The sequence below is a fragment of the Equus asinus genome, chromosome X (genome assembly GCF_041296235.1).
Source record: "Equus asinus isolate D_3611 breed Donkey chromosome X, EquAss-T2T_v2, whole genome shotgun sequence".
Classification (NCBI taxonomy): domain Eukaryota; kingdom Metazoa; phylum Chordata; class Mammalia; order Perissodactyla; family Equidae; genus Equus; species Equus asinus.
The window spans coordinates 56,464,797-56,485,494 of record NC_091820.1 but is presented as its reverse complement, the minus strand read 5'-3'; the positions used below and the strand labels follow the sequence as shown (position 1 = coordinate 56,485,494).

Here is a 20,698-nt window from a genome sequence, read left to right as displayed (position 1 = left end):
AATCAAGGGGGAGGCAGCAAGAAAAAGTTTCTGAGTCTTTTGTTTCTTAAAAATAATCCACCTAAAATAATCTTCATGTTAAAGAGACATATTTTGGGATGGCAAATTTTGGTCCCCTTCAGTATACTCTATGATGTTCGCACAACAACGAAATTACCTAATGACGTATTTCTCAGAACGTATGTCTGTCACTAAGCAATACATGACTGTAGTACTTTGTAATCTATAAACAGGAATGGAAAATATAAATAGTGGAGTTGATTTGTGGGTGGAGATTGGCAGAATATGTATGGTGGTAAATCAAGGGGATAGGAGAATTGAGAGTGCTGGTTACTGTCATTGAAGACCCACTGTCCATGGAATCTTTCCTAGGTGGAGAAGGAAGTGAAGCCCAAAGGGACATGGTGGCCTTGGAGAATAGGTAAGTGGGTTGATGAACTAAAGGCCTTGAGGAAGTTGAAGGGTAAATTCAAGGAGCGTAAGGCGTAAGAGAAGTAGAAAAACAAGTAGTTCTGACGGTGGACTCAAATGAGTTATCAAAATGAGTTTTGAGTTATCAAAAGATAACTCAACTAAGTTGGAGTTGGGAAGGCCTGTAGGGGGAGCTCTCACACCGTATCATACATCCTCAATTACTTCAAACTAGAGGAGATGTGGGCTTGCATCTCTGACAGGAAGTACAACTACTTTAATACTGAAGGAAGATTTCTCTCCCCACCTGGCAACAGCCCAGCCAATGAGACACAGCAGCTCAGTTGTTAAGAAGCCATTGCTGCCCTGAACTGTGACTTTCCCCCAATGGACTTTCGTTTTAAACAGCCGCTCCCTACTTCCCCCCCCCCCTTTTTTTTAATTTTTATTTTTTTAATTTTTTTTAGGAAGATTAGCCCTGAGCTAACATCTGCTGCCAATCCTCCTCTTTTTGCTGAGGAAGACTGGCCCTGAGCTAACATCCATGCCCATCTTCCTCTACTTTATATGTGGGACGCATGCCACAGCATGGCTTGCCAAGCAGTGCCATGTCTGCACCCAGGATCCAAACCAGCGAACCCCGGGCCACCAAAGCGAACATGCGCACTTAACTGCTACACCACCAGGCCGGCCCCCCTTCTCCCCCTTTTGCTCTATAAAACCAAGCTCCCCTCTTTTGTTCTCCAGATTTGCCTATGGTTCACCATAGTATGCACATCCCAAATTGCAATTCTTTTGGTTATTCCTGAATAAGCTCGTTGGAGAGTAAAATAACAGGTGAGTTTGCTTTTTAAGTTGACAACTCTATGTTTGGTTTTGGAGGTAGAGCTATCCAGGTGTCACTACAGAAATGGACGATTAAACTGGAGTTGAGATGGAGAAATTAGAATAGGATATGTCAAGGAGCTGTGAAGTTTGGATGCATTAGGTCATCAGGGGGGATAATGAAGGCTTTCAAGATGAAAAGGGGAAAGGAAAACAGTTGGTACCAAAGTCTTCAGTGAATGTAGGAGAGAGACCTGGAAGTCGACATTCAACATTTGAGAGGGTGATAAAAGTGAGTAGTGTGAACTTTGAAGAAAGAAGGGCCGTTGAGGGAAGATGGTAAAATAATACTTTAAGGATCCAATGAAGAAGATATGAGAAGATGGTGACCTGATCTTGACTTATGGAAAAGGGTGAGTAAAAGAAAGTGAGCAGCCTCCAACTAAGAGTTTTGCAAGGGAAACAGAATTTGGGACACCCAGAGTTAAAGAGAGGAGATAGAGGCTGAATGGATGAGCAAGGCCAAAGGCAAGAAAGTTTTAGGAAATGGTGGATAGTCCTTTCTTTTTTTTTTGTAAGCAGAGGGTGCAATTAGGGGTGTAATAGAAGATAATATTGGAATCTATGTGATTAGTTTGAATCTAGAATATAACAGAATCATTATAGTTAAAATATTAATTAGGTGGTGTACTAAGGAAACCTTTTGAAGTTATTTTGTTTAGATCTTAGGGAAATTTTGGAACTGGTATTGGTAACTGGGAAGCAGTTTGACAGCTTTGGAATACTTGGACTATGACAAATGTAAAATTGGTGTATATTTGATGTTATTAATGCCATCATTGGAACTGAAGTTGACAATAGATCATAATTTTGGTAGGAATGTGGCCAGTAGACTGTGATAAATTTTGGTCTTTTTGTAATTAGAAAATTGGAGCTTTAAAAATGTGTTGACTTTTTGGAATAATCTTTTTCTATTCTTTTCCAGAACCATCTGCAACCCACAATATATAAAAGACTGTGTAAGATCTACTTTAGTGTGAGGGTTTTGATCTCAAATGCCCTGACTCTGTTTGATATGATTGTACCTCTGTATAAGTAGGATATGTAGCTAGAAGCATAGGAGAAGAGAAAATGTGAAACAAAAATGAGACTGAATTGGAGACGTAGAGCTCCAGTTATGAAAACCTTAAGAAGATTAACTGCTGTGATAGTAATCTGGTAGATTTTCAGTTCTGGCTATCATTTATTATGAACTGAAAGAACAGTGAAATAATTGGATACTGAGGTGCGTAATTGCTGGCAATAGGGTGGAGGAGGAGAGTTGGTTAATTGGCAATGAGCCTTATAGCTGTTTTTATATTAATGCTGTCTATTTGGTATTGGTGGATAACAGCAGAAAAATTATTTATGGTCATGCTGGGGACTTATTACATTGATTTCTACTCTAATAACATGAAAGAGTTTAATGGTTACTCTTATAGATGTAATATTTCTTTTTTTTGTCATTCTAGCAGCCATCAGAAAAGAGACCACAAAAAAGCTATTGCCTGTACAGTCCTGTTCATCATTTGTGACCTGAGATATTGAGCTCTTGGGTTGTCAGAATTCCAGTTCATGAGGCAGTCTGTGTCATTCTGGTCTAGCCAGGTGAGTAGTCCCTATGGACAAGTATCTTGTTCTCCAGAAAAGAACAAGAAAAAAAAAAAGCAAAGAAGGGGAAAAACATAGATATGAATCTTAGACCCTAGAGAAGTTAAGGCCTGGGCCATAAGCAGCAAATCATGGGGAGAGGACCCTGGGGGTTATGTATAAGTCCAGTAGAGTGATATTCATGAAATATAAACACTGGGAGAACTAAGTCTTTTTTGGGACCTGACGTGACTTCAAGAATGAAGAAACTTAGATTGAACTGCAATAAAAATATCTATAAAGGCAAGGTTAAATAGGAAGCAAGTATGCTTTGAAGTTAAAATGGATAGAAGTTTAATTGTAATGCAGTGTCATTGATGAAATATTAGCTATATAGAGATGATAATCATATTTTAAAGATTAATATTTAATAGTTAAGAGAGAATGAATCTGGCTCTTTCACTTACTAGCTGTGTGATCATAGGAAAATTGCTTACCTTCTCCAAACCTGTTTCTTTACCTTTCAGATAGATTAATGATACTTACATGGTTATTGTAAGAATTAAGTGAAAAAATATATAAAGTGTATAGCATGAAGCCTGGCACATACTTAGAGTTCAATATATGGTCACTATTATCAGGCAGTGGGAGGGCGAGTTACCGAGATGGATGTTCAATAATGTGATGAATTATTCTTCACAGGTAGGTATGCAGTTATTTCTTGTCCGAGCAGCCTGCAGCAAGAAGTTTCAGGGTCAGAACCTCTTGGAGATCAGGCTACAATGAGTGCTAATTAGGTCAGTTTGAAGGAGGGTAACTTCCTTTATTTCCTGGTTTGTAACAAATTAGGTCTTCTATACATTTTCCTTCTAAAATAGTGCTTTTAACATTAGCATTTTTAGTTAGATTAACCATTAGTGTTTTTAATATTTTTGTTTGTTTGACTTGGATCTTGAGTTTTGGGGAAGATAGCAAAATGATGGACAGGTCAGGTAGACAGACCATGCTAGTTGAAAACAGAAGATGGTAAGAGTATAAAAGGTAAAGATTTCTCCATAGTCAGTGCCGATCAGCTTTTGGATCTAATTCATTAGGTCACTTGTCTGGGTAGAGTGAAGCAGAATGCCTGGAGCTGAAGTGTCACAGGGAGCCTAAACAGAGGTCCTAATGAGGCCCTCTGGCCAGCCTATTCAAGTTAAGGAGGAGGTAGGCTTCTCAGTCTAAATAGCAAAGGAGGACACAGACTGTACTTTTTATGGACCTAGTTTTTTTTTTTTTTTTAAAGATTGGCACCTGAGCTAACAACTGTTGCCAATCTTCTTTTTTTTTTTCTTCTTCTCTCCAAAGCTCCCCCAGTACATAGTCGTATATTCTAGATGTGAGTGCCTCTGGTTGTGGCATGTGGGACGCTGCCTCAGCATGGCCTGATGAGCGGTGCCATGTCCGTGCCCAGGATCCGAACCAGCGAAACCCTGGGCTGCTGAAGCAGAGTGTGCGAACTTAACCACTCGGCCATGGGGCTGGCCCCATGGGTCTAGTTTTGTTAGGCCTATAAAGGAGCCGTGGAAGAGGAAGTTTAAAGGTACAGGATTTTTTTTGTTGTTGTTTCACATTCTGTTTGAAGAGTCTCTGATTTAAAAAAACATTTCCTTTTAAATAGACTTTAGTTTTTTTTTTCTTAAAGATTTTATTTTTTCTTTTTTCTTCCCAAAGCCCCCAGGTACTTAGTTGTATATTCTTAGTTGTGGATCCTTCTAGTTGTGGCATGTGGGATGCTGCCTCAGCATGGCTTGATGAGTGGTGTGACGTCCACACCCAGGATTCGAACCACCGAAATCCTGGGCCGCCGAAGCAGAGTGCACGAACTCAACCATTCGGCCACAGGGCCAGCCCCTAAATAGACTTTAGTTTTTAGAGCAGTTTTAGATTCACAGCACAACTGAACTGAAAGTACAGAGAGTTCCTATATATACCTCCTGCCCCCACACATGCCCAGCCTCTCCTACAATTAACATCCTGCACCAGAGTGGTACATGTGTTATAATCAATGAACCTACATTGACATAGCATTATCGCCCAAAGTCCATAGTTTACGTTAGGGTTCACTCTTGGTGTTGTACATTCTATGGGTTTTGACAAATGTATAATGACATGTATCTGTTATCAGAGTATCATACAGAATAGTTTTGCCATCCTAAAAATCTCTGTGCTCCACCTATTCATCTCTCTCCTCCCTACCCCCTGGTAACCACTGATCTTTTTACTGTTTCCATAGTTTTGATCTTACTTTTAAAAACAGCTTTCTTGAAGTATAATTCACATACCACACAATTCACTCATTTAAAATGTACAATTCAATTGTATGATTCAATATATTAATCTTTTCAAAGAACCAGCTTTTGGTTTGGTTTCATTGACTTTATTCATTTCCTGTTTTCAATTTCATTGATTTCTATTCTAATTCTTATTACTTCTTTTCTTCTGCTTAGTTTGGATTTAATTTGCTCTTCTTTTTCTAATTTCCTAAGGTGAAAACTTAGATAATTGATTTTAGATCATTCTTCTTTGCTGATACATGCATTCAATGCTATAAATTTCCCTCCAAGCACTGCTTTTGTGGTATCCCACACAATTTTGATAAGTTGTGTTTTCATTTTCATTTAGTCAAAATATTTAAAAATCTCTCTTGATATTTCTTCTTTGACCCATCTGTTATTTATAAGTGTGTTTTTTAATCTCCATATATTTTTGGATTTTCTAGTTATCTTTCTGTTATTGATTTCTGGTTTAATTCCACTGTGGTCTGACCACAGGAATTGCATAATTTCTATTCTTTTAAATTCTGTTCTTTAAATTGTTAAGGTGTGTTTTATGGCCCAGAATGTGATCTATCCTGGTGAGTGTCCCATATTAGCTTGAAAAGAATGTGTGTTCTGCTATTGTTGGATGAAGTAGTACATAGATGTCAATTGTATCCAGTTGATTGATGGTGTTGTTGAGTTCAACTGTATCCTTACTGACTGCTGGATCTGTCCATTTCTGATAGAAGGGTGTCGAAGTCTCTAAGATACTGGATTCATCTGTTTCTCTTTGCAATGCTATTAGTGTTTGCCTCACATAATTTGGGTCTCTGCTGTTAGGCACGTACACGTTAAGGATTGTTATGTTTTCTTGGAGAAGTGGTCCTTTGATCATTATGTAGTGCTCTTATTTATCCCTGATAACTTTCGTTGCTTTGAAGTCTGCTCTGTATGAAATTAATATAGCTAGCCCTGTTTCCTTTTGATTAGTGTTATCATGGCATATTTTCGTCCACCCATTTACTTTTAATCTATATATGTCTTTATACTTAAAGTGGGTTTCGTGTAGACAACATATAGCTGGGTCTTGTTTTTTGATCCACTTTGACATCTCTATCTTTTAATTGGTACAGTTAGACTATTAACATTCAAAGTGATAGTTTTTACCATATTCATTAGTGTTTTCTATTTGTTGCCCTTGTTCTTTGTTCCTATTTTTGTCTTCCGCTATTTTTCTGCCTTTTGTGGTTTTAATTGAACATTTTATATGATTCCATTTTGTCTCCTTTCTTAGCATATTGACTATACTTCTTTTTTGTAATTTATTTTTTTAGTGGTTGCCCTAGAGTTTTCAATATACATTTACAGGTAATCCAAATCCACTCTTCAAATAACACTATACCATTTCACAGGTAGAGTGAGTGCCTTATAGTAGCAAAATAATCCTAATTCCTCCCTCCCATCCTTTGTATCATTGCTGTCATTCATTTCTCTTATTATATGCATATATAAATATACACACATATAAACATGCATAATTGAATACATTGCTGCTATTTTTTTTAAAGATTTAATTTTTTTCCTTTTTCTCTCCAAAGCCCCCCGGTTAGTTGTGGGTCCTTCTAGTTGTGGCATATGGGATGCCACCTCAGCATGACTCGATGAACGGTGTCATGTCTGCACCCAGGATTCGAACCGACGAAACACTGGGCCGCCTGCAGCAGAGCGCATGAACTTAACCACTCAGCCACAGGGCCGGCCCCTACATTGTTGCTATTATTATTTTGAGCAAACTGTTTTCTGTTAAATCAATTAAGAATAAGAAAAATTTCTTCTGTTCCTTTTTCTCTTTCTTCTCCTTCTGGTATTCCCATTATGCATATATTAAACTTTTTTGTTGACCCACAGTTCTTAGATATTTTGTTCCCTTTTTAAAAGTCTTTTTCACTTTGCTTTTCATTTCTGGACATTTCTGTTGATGTATCTTCAAGATCAGAGATTCTTTCCTCAGCCGTGTCCAGTCTACTAATGAGCCTGTCAAAGGCATTCTTAATTTCTGTTAGGGTTTTCGATCTCTGGCAATTCTTTTTGATTCTTTATATTCCTCTCTCTCTGCTTAAATTACTCATATGTTCTTGCATGTTATATACTTTTTCCATTAGAGGCCCTAGCATATTAATTATAGTTGTTTTAAATTCACGGTCTGATAATTCCAACATCTGGCAAATCTGGGTCTGGTTCTGATGTTTGCTCTGTCTCTTCAAACTGTATTTTTTTGCCTTTTGATATGCCTTGTAATTTTTTGTTGGAAGCCAGACATGATGTACTAGGTAAAAGGAACTTCAGTAAATAGGCCTGTAGTAATGTACTGGTAAGGTGTGGCGGAGGGGAAGCGCTTTATAGTCCTATGATTAGGTCTCTGTCTTTTAGTGAGCCTGCGCCCCTGGACTGTGAACTTCGTAAGTGTCTTTCTGGTTTTTCCTCTCCGCTTAGGTGGTACAGGGTGGCTAGAGGGGACAGGAGTTGGGTATTTCCCTTTCTCCAGGTTGGTTAGGCTCTGATAAAACCCCAATAGGTCAGGCTCTGGTAGTTTCTCTTGAGGGCAGGCCTTGTTAGGTAGAACAGAATGATCTGACATATTTCAAAATGATTACTTTCCCCTCCTCCTGCTGGAATCCTGAGGAGATTTTTCATCAGTCTTCCCTTTGAGAACCTGGAGGTAAACCTCACAAAAGTAATGGGTCCCCCATGACTGGGTCTCCCTGGATTTTTAATCTCTCAGGCTTGTCCACTCTGAGCCTACAGCATTTCGTCACTTACAGTTCCGATTTTTCTGCCACGGCACAGGTTCCCGTGGAGGTTTCTGCCCGTGGGTTTCTGCTCCAGGAAATTGTGATTCTCTGTATCTGCCTGTCTGTCTCACCAATTTGGGGGGCTGTGGTTTGCCTTGTGACCTCACTTCTCTGACACATCTAGGAAGAGTTGCTGATTTTTCAGTTTGTTCAGCTTTTTACTTGTTAGGATGGATTGGCAACTTCTAAGCTCCTTCAATGAAGACTGGAAACTGAAAGTCTTTGTCAATTTTTAATTGGATTATTTGTCTTATTATTAAGTTGTATTATGTCTTATGTATTTTAGATATAAGTGCCTTAACATATATATATATGAATTGCAAATATTTTCTCACATTCTGTGAGTTGTCTTTTCACTTTCTTTTTTTTTTTCATTACTCCCTAGAAATCTAGCACCTTCTTTTCTCATTGTCCTGGAGAAGCTTCAACCTTTTCCTCCAAATTTGAGTCATTTTTCTCCCCATATCTTTGAACCACTTTTTATACCAACAGTTTTTATTATTTTTTTTTCTGAGAAAGAGTCACCCTGAGCTAACACCCATTGCCAATCTTCCTCTTTTTTCACTTGAGGAAGATTAGCCCTGAGCTTACATCCGTGCCAATCCTCCTCTATACCAGCGTGGCTGGTGAGTGGAGTAGGTCCACTCCTGGGATCCGAACCTGCAAACCTGGGCTGCCAAAGTGTAGCATGCAGAACTTTAACCTCTTGGCCACAGGGCCGGGCCCTGTACCAATACTTTTTGATGAACTGCCATCTCTCCAACAAGATCTGATGGCAGGAGCTGTGGGATCCTTGTCTTCTATGTGTTCGGTAACTTCTTATTTTAGGTTCTATCACATAACAGTCATTAAGGTCCTTGGATTAGGGAGCCTAGATTCTGGACACATGATATGGCCACTGATTTAGATTGGGGAGGGTCTAATACCTCTTGGTTTTTGATCCTTTACAGCAGGGAGAATAAAGCACAAATTGTTGTCTAAATAAATCATCCTCTGAATTCTCATCGCCAAGTAAACTTTTGTACTTTAAACATAGTTTCCCAACTGAATTATCTCTTTATTATAAGTGTGGCTCAGGTACCTGTGCTTCTGCTTTCCTACGCAGTTATTCTCATAAGTAAAGTAGCGTCTGAGATATGTTTTATATTCTCTTTGAGCCTTCTAGAATTTGGGTATTTGGGATTGCCTTCAAGAATAAAGTTAGATAAGCTGATTGCATTTGGAGAGATCTTCATAATCCTGGATGTCATGGACTATAAAACTATAAGAAAATTAATTTAGATGCAGTTTACAGCTATGACCTCTTTATCCTCCTTGTCCCAAGCTCTTCAGCTCCTGCTTATAGTCTCATTTCTTATCCTCCTGGGATCTGACATGTACTGTCTTGCCATGGATCCTTTAACTGATGGAGGGGGTCTTTCTACTTTCTTGATATGTCCTTTGAAGCACCAAAGTTTTTAATTTTGGTTAAGTCCAATATATCTATTTTTTTCTTTGGTTACTAGTGTTTTTGGTGTCATGCCTAAGAATCCATTGCCCAACCCAAGGTAATGAAGATTTACACTTATGTTACATTTAGATCTTTGATCCATTTTAAGTTAATTCTATGTATGATGTGAGATAGGGGTCCAATTTCATGTTTTGCGTGTATCTATCCGGTGTTCCCAGCACCATTCATTGAAAAGACAATTCTCTCCCTATTGAATGTACTTGTACCCTTTTCAAAAATTATTTCTGAACTCTCAGTTCTATTCCACTGATCTATATGTCTGTCTTATTCCAGAAACACACTGTCTTGATTACTGTAGCTGTGTAGTAAGTTTTGAAATTGGGAAATGTGATTCCTCTAGCTTTGTTCTTGTTTTTTCAAGATTGTTTTGGCTATTCTGGGTCCCTTGAATGTCCATATGAATTTTAGGTTCAAAATATAAGTTTCTGCAAAGATACAAGCTGGAATTTTGATGGAGATTGCATTGAATCTGTAGATCAATTTGAGGAATATGGACATTTTAATGATATTTTGTCTAATAATCCATGAAATGAGATGTCTTTCCATTTATTTAGGTCTTATTCAAGTTCTTTTGTAGTTTTCAGAGTATAAGTCTTGTACTTCTTTTGATAAATTTATTCATAATTCTTTTATTCTTTTTAATGCTATCGTAAATGGAATTCTTTCCCTAATTTCATTTTTGGATTTTTCTTTGCAAGTGTATAGAAATACCATCAATCTTTGTATATTTATCTCACGTCTTGCAACCCTGCTGAATTCATATATTAGTTCTAATCATTTTTTAGTGAATTTCCTAGGCCTTTCTATATACAAGACTATGTCATCTACAGATATAGTTTTACTTCATTTTTTTACAATCTGTATGCCTTGTATTTCTTTTTCTTGCCTAATTGCCCTGGCTAGGTCCTTCAGTACAATGTTGAATACAAGTGGCAAGAGTAAACATATTTGTCTTGCTCCTGAACTTAGGGAAAAGCCTTCATTGTTTCTACTGTGTTAAATGTTTTTGTCATGAAGAGGTTTTGAAGTTTGTCAGTTTTCTGTGTCTGTTGAGATGATCGTGTGGTTTTTGTCCTTTATTCTATTGTTATGGTGTTTTACACTAATTGATTTTGGTTGTTAAACCATCCTTCCAATCATGGGATAAATCCTACTTGTTCATAGTTTATATTCCTTTTTTTATATAGCTGGATTCATGTTGCTTGTGTGTGTATGTGTGTGTGTGTGTGTGTCTATAGTCATAAGAGATTCTGGTGTGTACTTTTAGTGATATTTTGGTTTTGGTGTCAGGATAATACTGACCTCACAGAATGAGTTGGGAAGTGTTCTCCCTCTTATTTTCTTTTTTGGAAGAGTTTGTGAAGAATTGGTATTAACTCTTCCTTAAATGTTTGGTAGAATTCACTAGTGAAGCCATCCATGTCTGGGTTTTTCTTTGTGGGAAGTGTTTTGATTACCATTTCTTTCTTTTCTTTTGAGGAAGATTAGCCCTGAGCTAACATCTGCTGCCAATCCTCCTCTTTTTGCTGAGGAAGACTGACCCTGAGCTCACATCCGTGCCCATCTTCCTCTACTTTATATGTGGGACACCTGCCACAGCGTGGCTTGCCGAGCAGTGCCATGTCCACACCCAGGATCTGAACCAGTGAACCCCAGGCCACTGAAGCAGAACGTGTGCACTTAACCGCTGTGCCACTGGGCCAACCCCTTGATTACCATTTTGATCTTTTTACTTATTTAGATCTATTCAGATTTTCTATTTCTTCTTGGGTAATTTTATTTATTTTGTGTCTTTCTAGGAATTTGTCCATTTCATCTAGGTTACCTAATTTGTTGACATACAGTTGTTCATGGTATTCCCTAATAATCTTTTTTATATTTCTAAGGTGGGTAGTGATGTCCCCACTTTTTTCCTAATTTTAGTAATTTGAATCTTTTTTCCTTTTTTGCTCATCAGTCTAGCTAAAGGTTTGGCAGTTTTGTTGATCTTTTCAAAGAATCAACTTTTGATTTCATTGATTTGTCTATTGTTTTTTCTAGTCTCTATTTTATTAGTTTACATTCTAATCCTTGTTACTTACTTCCTACTGTTTGCCTTGGGTTTAGTTTGCTCTTTTTCCAGTGTTTTCAAAGAGAGGTTTAGGTTGCTGATTTGAGATCTTTCTTTCTTAACATAGGCATTTATATCTATACACTTCTTTGCATGCACTGCTTTAGTGGCATCCTATAAGTTTTGGTATGTTGTGTTTTCATTTTTATTCACCTCGTAGTATTTTCTAATTTCCCTTGTGATTTTTTTTCTTTGAGCCCTTGCTTTTCCAGGAGTGCATTGTTTAATTTCCACGTATTTGTCAGTTCCCAAATTTCTTAATTTCTTTATAATTAATTTCTTTTTTCTTTTTTTTTCTTGAGGAAGATTAGCCCTGAGTTAACATCTGCTGCCAATCCTCCTCCTTTTTTCGCTGAGGAAGACTGGCCCTGAGCTAACATCCATGCCTATCTTCCTCTACTTTATATGTAGGATGCCTACCACAGCATGGCTTGCCAAGCAGTGCCATGTCCGCACCCGGGATCCGAACTGGTGAACCCCGGGCCGCTGAAGCAGAATGTGCCAACTTAACTGCTGCGCCAGTTATTATTAGTTTCTGTATTATTAGTTTCTAATCTCACTCCATTGTGATGGGAGAACACGCTTGTATAATTTCAGTCATTTTAAATTTACTGAGGCCTAGCATATAATCTATCCTGGAGAATGTTCCATGTGTACTTTAGAGGAATGTATATTCTTCTGTTGTTGGATGTGGTGTTCTGTAGATGTCTGTTGGGTCTAGTTTGTGTATAGTGTTGTTTAAGTCTTCAGTTTCCCTGTTGATCTTCTGTCCTGTTCTATTATTGAAAGTGGGATATTGAAGTCTCCAACTATTATTGTTGAATTGTCTATTTCTCCCTTCAATTCTGTCAATTTTTGCTTCATACATTTTGAGGTTCTGTTGTTAGGTGCACATACAGTATAATTCTTATATATTCCTGATGATTTTATCATTCTAAAATGTCCCTCTTTATCTCTAGTAACATTTTATTCTTAAAGTCTATTTTGTCTGATAGTAGTCTTGCCATTCCAGCTTTCTTATGGCTGCTGTTTGCAATGGTATGTGTTTTCCATCCTTTTACTTTCAACCTATTTGTATCCTTGATCTAAAGTGTTTCTCCTATAGATAGTATATAGCTGGATCTTGTTTTTTTTTTAATCCATCTGATAATAACTGCATTTTGATCAAATTGTTTAATACGTTTGCTTTTTTTTAAAATTGAAGTAACATTGGTTTATAACATTATATAAATTTCAGTTGTACATCATTTTACTTTGATTCCTGTGTAGATTACATTTACCACCCAAAGACTAATTACAATCCATCACCATACACATGTGCCTAATCACCCCTTTTGCCCTCCTCCCTCCCCCCTTCCCCTCTGGTAACTACCAATCCAATTTCTGTCTCTGTGTGATTGTCTATTGTTGTTTTTATCTTCTACTTATGAGTGAGAACATATGGCATTTGATTTTCTCCCTCTGACTCATTTTGCTTAGCATAATACCCTCAAGGTCCATCCATGTTGTCACAAATGGCTGGATTTTGTCATTTCTTATGGCTGAGTAGTAGTCCATCGTGTATAAATACCACATCTTCTTTATCCATTCGTCCCTTGATGGGCGCCTAGGTTGCTTCCAAGTCTTGGCTATTGTGTATGATGCCGCAATGAACATAGGGGTGCAAGTATCTTTATAAATTCATGTTTTCGTGGTCTTTTAATCCATTCAGATTTAAGAATATTATTGATATAGTTGAATTATATCTGCCATTTTAGTTTTTGTTTTCTCTATGTTTCATCTCTTTTTTGTTTCTCTAGTCCTTCTTTACTGCTTTGTTTTGTATTAGGTGAATATTTTCTAGTGTAATGTTTTAATTTCTTTATTTTTGTAGTGGTTGTATTTAATGTGAGATGCATCTAATGTGCAGCCTTCTGGGCTTTGATACTCCATGAGTTTCTCTATATTTAATTAGGTTTTAGAAAATAACCTTCTTCTTAGAAGAAGTATTAGGATATGTTGGGACTAAGGTAAGATTAAAAAGCCTTAGCTTAAAAAACTTTTTCAAATTTCCCCTAGCTCCTTATCTTCAGCCCCCTTCTGGCTGGCATAGTGACTTGTTACAGGGTGTGTTTAATGGACACCAGAGGGTTTTAGTAGTAGTTGGTGGCACCTAAAACTGATACTAAGGACAGTTTGGGAAAGTTGATAATTTGGGAGAAGCGTGTAGGCAGGAAATTACAAATCTTTCTAGTTCCTCCAAAATGACCCGAGAAATTAACATATTATATTAAGGCCAGGATCACTTCAATTGAAGACTATGCCTTTACCAGAGTTATTACAAGAAGTCATTGGGTGAAACTACTACCTGTAGGGGAACAGTTCTTAAGAGCTGGGTTGTGGAATATAGGAGAAAGAACAATCACTAGTATTCTTTTTTTTCTTCTTGTGTGAAAACCCTCTGGTCAAGGGTCCTTATGAAATATTTGAAAGTGTAATATGTATGAGGGTCTAGGGAGTAGAAAGTTTAATGAGGTATAGCTAGTACAGGGGATAAACATATATTTTGTATTAAAGTTAAATTTCTCTTCACCAGCTCAACTTATCTCCAGTCTTGGGTAAATTCAGCCATGTGCTTTCACCCCTTTGCTCCTGACATGCCCAGCATTGCTGGAGTAAACATCATAGTCCTGTAGATAGGAGTTACTGCAAGATTAGCATCCCAACCTCAGCTGGGTTTGCTGTACTGTTCTGCAGCCTTTTACTTATCTCTTGTCAACCCTTTCTCACTCTCCTATTTACTTCTAAGAATTTGCCATTCTTCTTAAGCCCTCCACTGTGGCCTTCTTACTCTCTCATGAGCCTGTCTTCTACTTCAGAGAACATATTGGTCATCAAGTGAGAAATTTTCTATCTTCAAGCTGACTGATGGTGACACTCATCTTTACCTCCTTCCCTTCAGACTCAGGCCTTCCTGTCTAACTCTTCCAACTATTTTTTAAATTTAAGGTAATGAATTTGCTGGTTTTACAAAAGTGATACATGCTTATTATGAAAAAATAAACAATATAAGAAATAGAGAAAAGCACTCGCTATCTTTTCTCTTGATGATCCCCTCCCTATTTCTCCCTGACCTTGCTCCATTAGCTATCCTCTTTTGTATCTTCATTCTCTTCTTCTCCATTGCTTCCTTCCTCCCTGTCTGCAAATAAACTCAAATCCTCGATCTAGAAACAAATATTCTGCCTCTTCTCAAACTATAAATTCCCTCTTTCCTGTCACTCATGTTTTTGATAAATTTGTCAAAACATTGACACTAGGTGTATGTCTGCCCTTCCTTACCTCTCATTCGTTCTCTTTTCAATACACTGCAAGATGTCTTCTACCTCTCCTACTCTAACAAGGGAAACCTAGAGTAAATCAGAATTACTGGTTGATTCTCTGACTTGTTGATGAATTTTGGACAGCACTGAGAAGTAGCAAGTGGCAAGTGTCTGAAGATGAGGATGAGGAGGTAGAGGCTAGGACTTCTGGGGACTGCTAACCCCCATCAGTGCTGTGGTTATTGGAGAAGAGCCCTTTAGGGCTTCAAGTAGGTTTGAAGAAAATTTCATTTTAAACAGATAATTATGGTGGCTATGTGGTAGGTAGGAGTGAAATGGGAATTGGCCAATATCTAAGGCAGGGAGACCGGTGAGGATACAGTTATTATACCATGTTCAAGATGATAAGGACCTGAACTAGGACAGTTGGAGAGTTGGAGAGGATGGATTCTAGAGATCTTTAGAAGAATAGACTAAAACCCTTAGTGAGAAATAAGACGTGTATATGTTGGTGGCGGCATTGTTGAGTAAGATGATGACTTCTAGGTTTCCGGCTTCACCTAGGAGGAAATGATACCACCAACTGAGATAAGGAATATAGGAGGAACAGGTTTGGTGGTCAGGGTGACAATAAATTCAGTTTTAGACATGTTTAGGGGCATTAAAGAAGAGGCATTAATCAGGCAATAGGATATAAGAATTTGAAGTTTAGGGGAGAGATGAAGACTGGAAGTAGATACTTAAGAACTATCAGCACTTAGGTAATGGTTAAAAGTGTGGGAATATGTGAGATTGCTTAGGGAGATTATAATAAGAAGAACACGCTAAGGTTGGTATTCAAGGGACTGTTTAGATGATGGGTTAAGGAATATCCCAGGAAAGAGATTTCTATCCTTCTTTTTTTTTTTTTGTCTTACTTATACATTCTCTGTGAGAAATCTCATCTACACCAATGGTGTAACTTTGTACCAAAAGTACCTTTTTTCAAGATTCAATTTAGTATTTCTAACTGCCTACTGAACTCTTCTTCCCTAAACATTTTACACTTAGCAACTCAGACTTAGATTTTTCATCTCAAATAGCATCATCATCAACAACAGCAGGCGACCGTTGATGATATTTATTGAGTACTTACTATATACTCAGTACTATTCTAAGTGCTTTATATATTTTAACTCATTTTATTTCTCACAACACCTTGATGAAGTGGTATATTATTATCTCCATTTTCCAGATGAGGAAATTGACATATAGAAAGGTAAGTAACCTGTCCAAGGTCACACAGCTAGTAAGTGGCTATGCCTGAATTTGAATGCCTAAGCAGTCTGGCTCCAGAGCCAATACTCTTAACAGTTGTGCTCTATGAGCTTTCTTAAACTTCTTCGCCATCCTATGTTCTCAGTTTCAGTTAATGTCACCATCCCTCTAGTTTTCTAAGCTAGCAAATACAGTGTCATCTCCTTGACTTATTTCTATTCCTTATCCTGAATATTACATAGTTATTTTACCTCTTCTCTAGCCTCTTTTTAAATTTAAACCCCTATCTACTCTTACTTAGACTATTACAGTATCCACCTCTGGGATCTTCCTGCCTCCTCTTTCCCATTCCAGCTTTCTTCTACATTTTGCTGTAGTTAGTATCCTACTGATCATTTCTTTGCTTAAAAATCTCTGTTGGAGTTTCTCAAAAAGTTAAACACAGAATTACCATATGACTCAGCAGTTCCACTCCTAGGTATATAACCAAGAGAATTGAAAGCAGGTTTTCAAACAAAAACTTATACATGAATGTTCATAACAGCATTATTCATCATAGCCAAAAGGTAGAAACAACCCAAATGTCCGTCAACTGATGAACAGATAAACAAAATGTGGTATGTCCATACAATGGAATACTATTCAGCTAAAGAAATTTCTATTTCTAGAAATATGCACATACATGCATATATTTATACAGTTTTCATGTAATATCATGGGGTCCATGAACCTCCCAAAGGGCATGTACAGACCCACTCATCTGCATTAGAATCACCTGGAATGCTTGTTTACAAAGTCAATTCCCAGGTCCCACCCCCAGTTACTGAATCAGGATCTTTGGAGGTGGGCCCCAAAGATTTTGAACAATCCCCCTAGGTGGTACTTTTATTCACTAGTCTTTGAGAACCACTGCCCTAGGTTAAGTACCCCCACAGTAGACAGAGAGTTCTTGAGCTCAAAGAGTAGATCTCATTGATCTGTGGATCTTATCGATCCTAAAATCTCATGATATAATAGAGAACAGGACGAGAAAGGGATCATTTCCAGCCATGGTGATCAGAAAAGGTAGCAATAGGAGATGAGAATGATCTGGCCCTTGGCAAATAGGTAGGTTTTCAGGAGGCTGAGATGAGGGGGTAGAAAACATTGCCAGCACAGGGATTGGCAGAAGCAAGGGAGAGAGGCTAGACAGTGAAATGTGTCTTCATAGATTTGATAGGATAGTAGGAAGTACAGCTGGAAATGAGGGTTATTTAGTCATTAAATAGCGATTGCCCTTTTACTATAAGCTAGACCCTATGCAACACACTGAGAATAAAAATATGAATAAGATGGGACTTTTGCTCTTAAGGAATAAAGATAATCTGGTAGTCGGGGAAACATAAGCAGAGAAAATGTGATAAAGTATGACAATGGAGAGTGAGATTAGAGACATCTTCACAGAGAAGGCAATTAAATGGAGACAGAGAATGAATAAGCATTTACTAAGTGCACAAGGTTAGGAAGGGAATTTCAGGAAGAAATTAAAGTACCCAGGCATGCTGTGGTAAAACAGCATGGCCCATTCTTGTAACTGAAGATAGATTGGTATAGCTGAACTGTAGATATAGAATAAGGATTCGATAGAAGACAAAGTTGGATGGATAGGCAGGGGTCAGAGCACAAAAGGGCCTTGCACACCAAACTGTGTTCTATAATTGGTAGACAAGAAAAGTTTTAAAAGGGGAAGTGAACTGTGTTTTAGATAGCTGGTTACAGTATGAAGAATAGACTGGGTAGGGAAAAACCAGAGGAAGGGAGACTAGTGTAGAAGGCTGTTGGAATTGTCTCAAGGAAGAAGTGAGGTCCTGAACGAAAGAAAGGAAATGATGGATTCAGAGAGGTACTTCTGAAGAAGAGTCGATAGTCCTTTGCTAACTAAGTGAATATGGAAAGTATGAGAGGAGTTAAGAGGAGCTTAAAGCCATTAAATGGCAATAAAATGGCTTAAAGCCTTAAAGGGCCCTGGTTTAGGAGCCTAGGTCAATGGTAAGACCGTTAACTAAGAATGAGACTATTTGCAGTAAAACAAGTTTAGAGAGTGGTGACTGTGATATAATAATTGCTAACATTTACTGAGAGCCCACTGTGTGGCAGGCATTATACTAAGTGCTTTATATGTACCCATTCATTTAATTCTCACAACAACCTTAAATGAGGTAGGTATTACTATAATTCCTATTTTTATAATAGTATTTAAGAAGTGAGCAGAGAATGAGGAGCCAGTGAAGGAGACTGAGATTATGTTCATTAAATATTATGAATTTTGGGGGCCGGCCCCATGGCTGAGTGGTTAAGTTCATGTGCTCTACTTTGGCGGCCCAGGGTTTCACTGGTTTGGATCCTGGGCATGGACATGGCACCGCTTGTCAGGCCATGCTGAGGCAGTGTCCCACGTAGCACAACCAGAGGCACTCACAACTAGAATATACAGCTATGTACCGGGGGGGCTTTGGGAAGACAAAAAAATAAAAAAGAAGATTGATAACAGTTGTTAGCTCAGGTGCCAATCTTTAAAAAGAAAATTATGAATTTTGTTCTTGTTAATTTATATATTCATCAGGTTGGGAAAGTACTTATTTGGGTTCTTTATGCTCAATGCTGTGCCAGGTGCTTTGGGAGCTATCTATAGTGTGAGACACCGTGTGCACTCAAGGTTACAGTAATTGAAAAAAGCATCATTGAAGAGGCGGGACTAGGATTGGTTGTTAAACAAGAGGAGGATTTAGATAAAGAGGTGATGGGAGGGCATTCTAAGAAGAGGAAACGGTATGAAGAAAGGTATGGAGAAGGGAATGTGCTTGGTGTGATCCAGGAAGAGTGAGGAGGAAATTGGTGTAACTATAGTAGCAGTTACAAGTGTGAGAGTAACAGGAAGTAAGGTCGTATTGTGTTGGTAGGAAAGGAGATAATAGAAGACTTTGAAAACCAAGCTGAAGAGTTTTGACTTGATGCAGCTAGAGAGCTGTTGAAGTTCCTTGAGCAAGAGAGTGGCATGATGAAAGCTGTGCTTTAGGAAGATTTTTTCAACAGCTGTGTATAAGATATATTGGGAAACAGTAAAGGGAGACCAGATAGGAATTTGTAATGGTAATCTAGGTGTGAAGCAATGAGATTCTGAACAGTATTAGTCCCAATAGTATTGAAGAAGGATGTGTAAATGAGACACATGGTAATGGAGTATCTAAGAAATCCCTTTCTGAACCCTGTATCCAAAGATGAGACCAAGACTTTTACCTAAAAGACTGGAAGAATTGTGATACCACTAACAGGAATGCGATATTTGAGAAGGGGAGCCAAGAGTTAGGGTAAATAATCTATTCTAAATTATTAAAAATTCAAAATAGGAGCCAGCTCTGTGGACGAGTGGTTGAGTTCACACACTCCACTTCGGTGGCCTGGGGTTTTACTGGTTCGGATCCCAGGCACGGATGTGGCACCGCTCGTCAGGCCATGCTGAGGTGGCATCCCACATAGCACAACCAGAAGGACCCAAGACTAGAATATACAACTATGTTCCAGGGGGCTTTGGGGAAAAGAAGAAGAAGAAAAAAATTCAAAATAGCTGTGGCTTGGTGTAAGATGCTGATTCTCTGAGTTTATTATCTTCTTCAGATACAATCAGGAACGAGAAAATATCAGAACTGTGTATATATTTTTTGCATAATGTAATTTATTTGTTCACTCAGCACCTATTTACTTGTAGTCTGGTGAGATTAGAGTGTGAGAGTTTGGCAGGATAGTGGTTCAGTTGCAGATGAGCTAGAAAGAAAGAATAGAAGTTCATCAAGGAGGACCTTGCGTGATGTACTAAGGAGTTTTGACTTTATTTTGTAAGTAACGGGGAGCCATCAAAAGGCTTTTGAGCCAGTAGAGTAACATAATCAAACTTTTTTTTGCACTGGATTGTTGCTTTCTTGTGGACAGTGACCACATGTTGTTTATCTTTGAGCCAGTCACTGGAGGTGACATATTGCCTTTCGCTTATTAAACATCTACTATGGGCTAGGTACTGTGCTATAGGTTTAGTGGTAAGTAACAGATCCACTTGCTACTCTGAAACAACAAACAAAAATGCACCCAGAATCTCTCTCTCCATCTCCACTGCTACCACCATAGTCCAAGTTGATCAATTCTACCTGGATTATTGCTATAGCCTAGTCTCCCTTCTTCCACTTTTGCCCCTCTACAATCTGTTTTTTCAGAGTAGATGCACTGATCTTTTCAAAAGGGTAAGGACTTATGCTTCTGGTTATGATCAAGTAACAAGGACTGGATTCACCCTTTGGCCTTAAACAACTACAAAACTGGACCAAATATATGCAACAACGGTTCAGAGAGAGGAAGTCTAGCTAGAGCCTAGCAGCCTTTCTGACTTCAGGAGACAGAGTTGAGAATTCAGGGAGGTTGAAGTGGCTAATATTTACAGGGCACAGTGCCAAAGAGGAGAGACCTACACAGAA

General features: G+C 38.2%; 1 long non-coding RNA gene across 8 annotated transcripts in view; it reads left to right on the top strand.

Annotated features, from left to right (window-relative positions):
* The first annotated feature begins 370 nt into the window (after positions 1 to 370).
* The window catches only part of LOC106828883 (uncharacterized), a 79,286-nt gene continuing 58,958 nt past the window's right edge, over positions 371 to 20,698 (top strand). For 5 of the 8 annotated variants that reach the window (XR_011499740.1, XR_011499739.1, XR_011499736.1 and 2 more), the window contains exons 1-2: positions 371 to 421; positions 879 to 2,883. This is a non-coding gene — a long non-coding RNA (uncharacterized lncRNA). Of the gene's footprint in view, positions 422 to 878; positions 2,884 to 3,567; positions 3,663 to 4,212; positions 4,448 to 20,698 lie in introns of all 8 variants that reach the window. The other 3 variants (XR_011499738.1, XR_011499737.1, XR_011499741.1) reach the window with 3 other exon arrangements.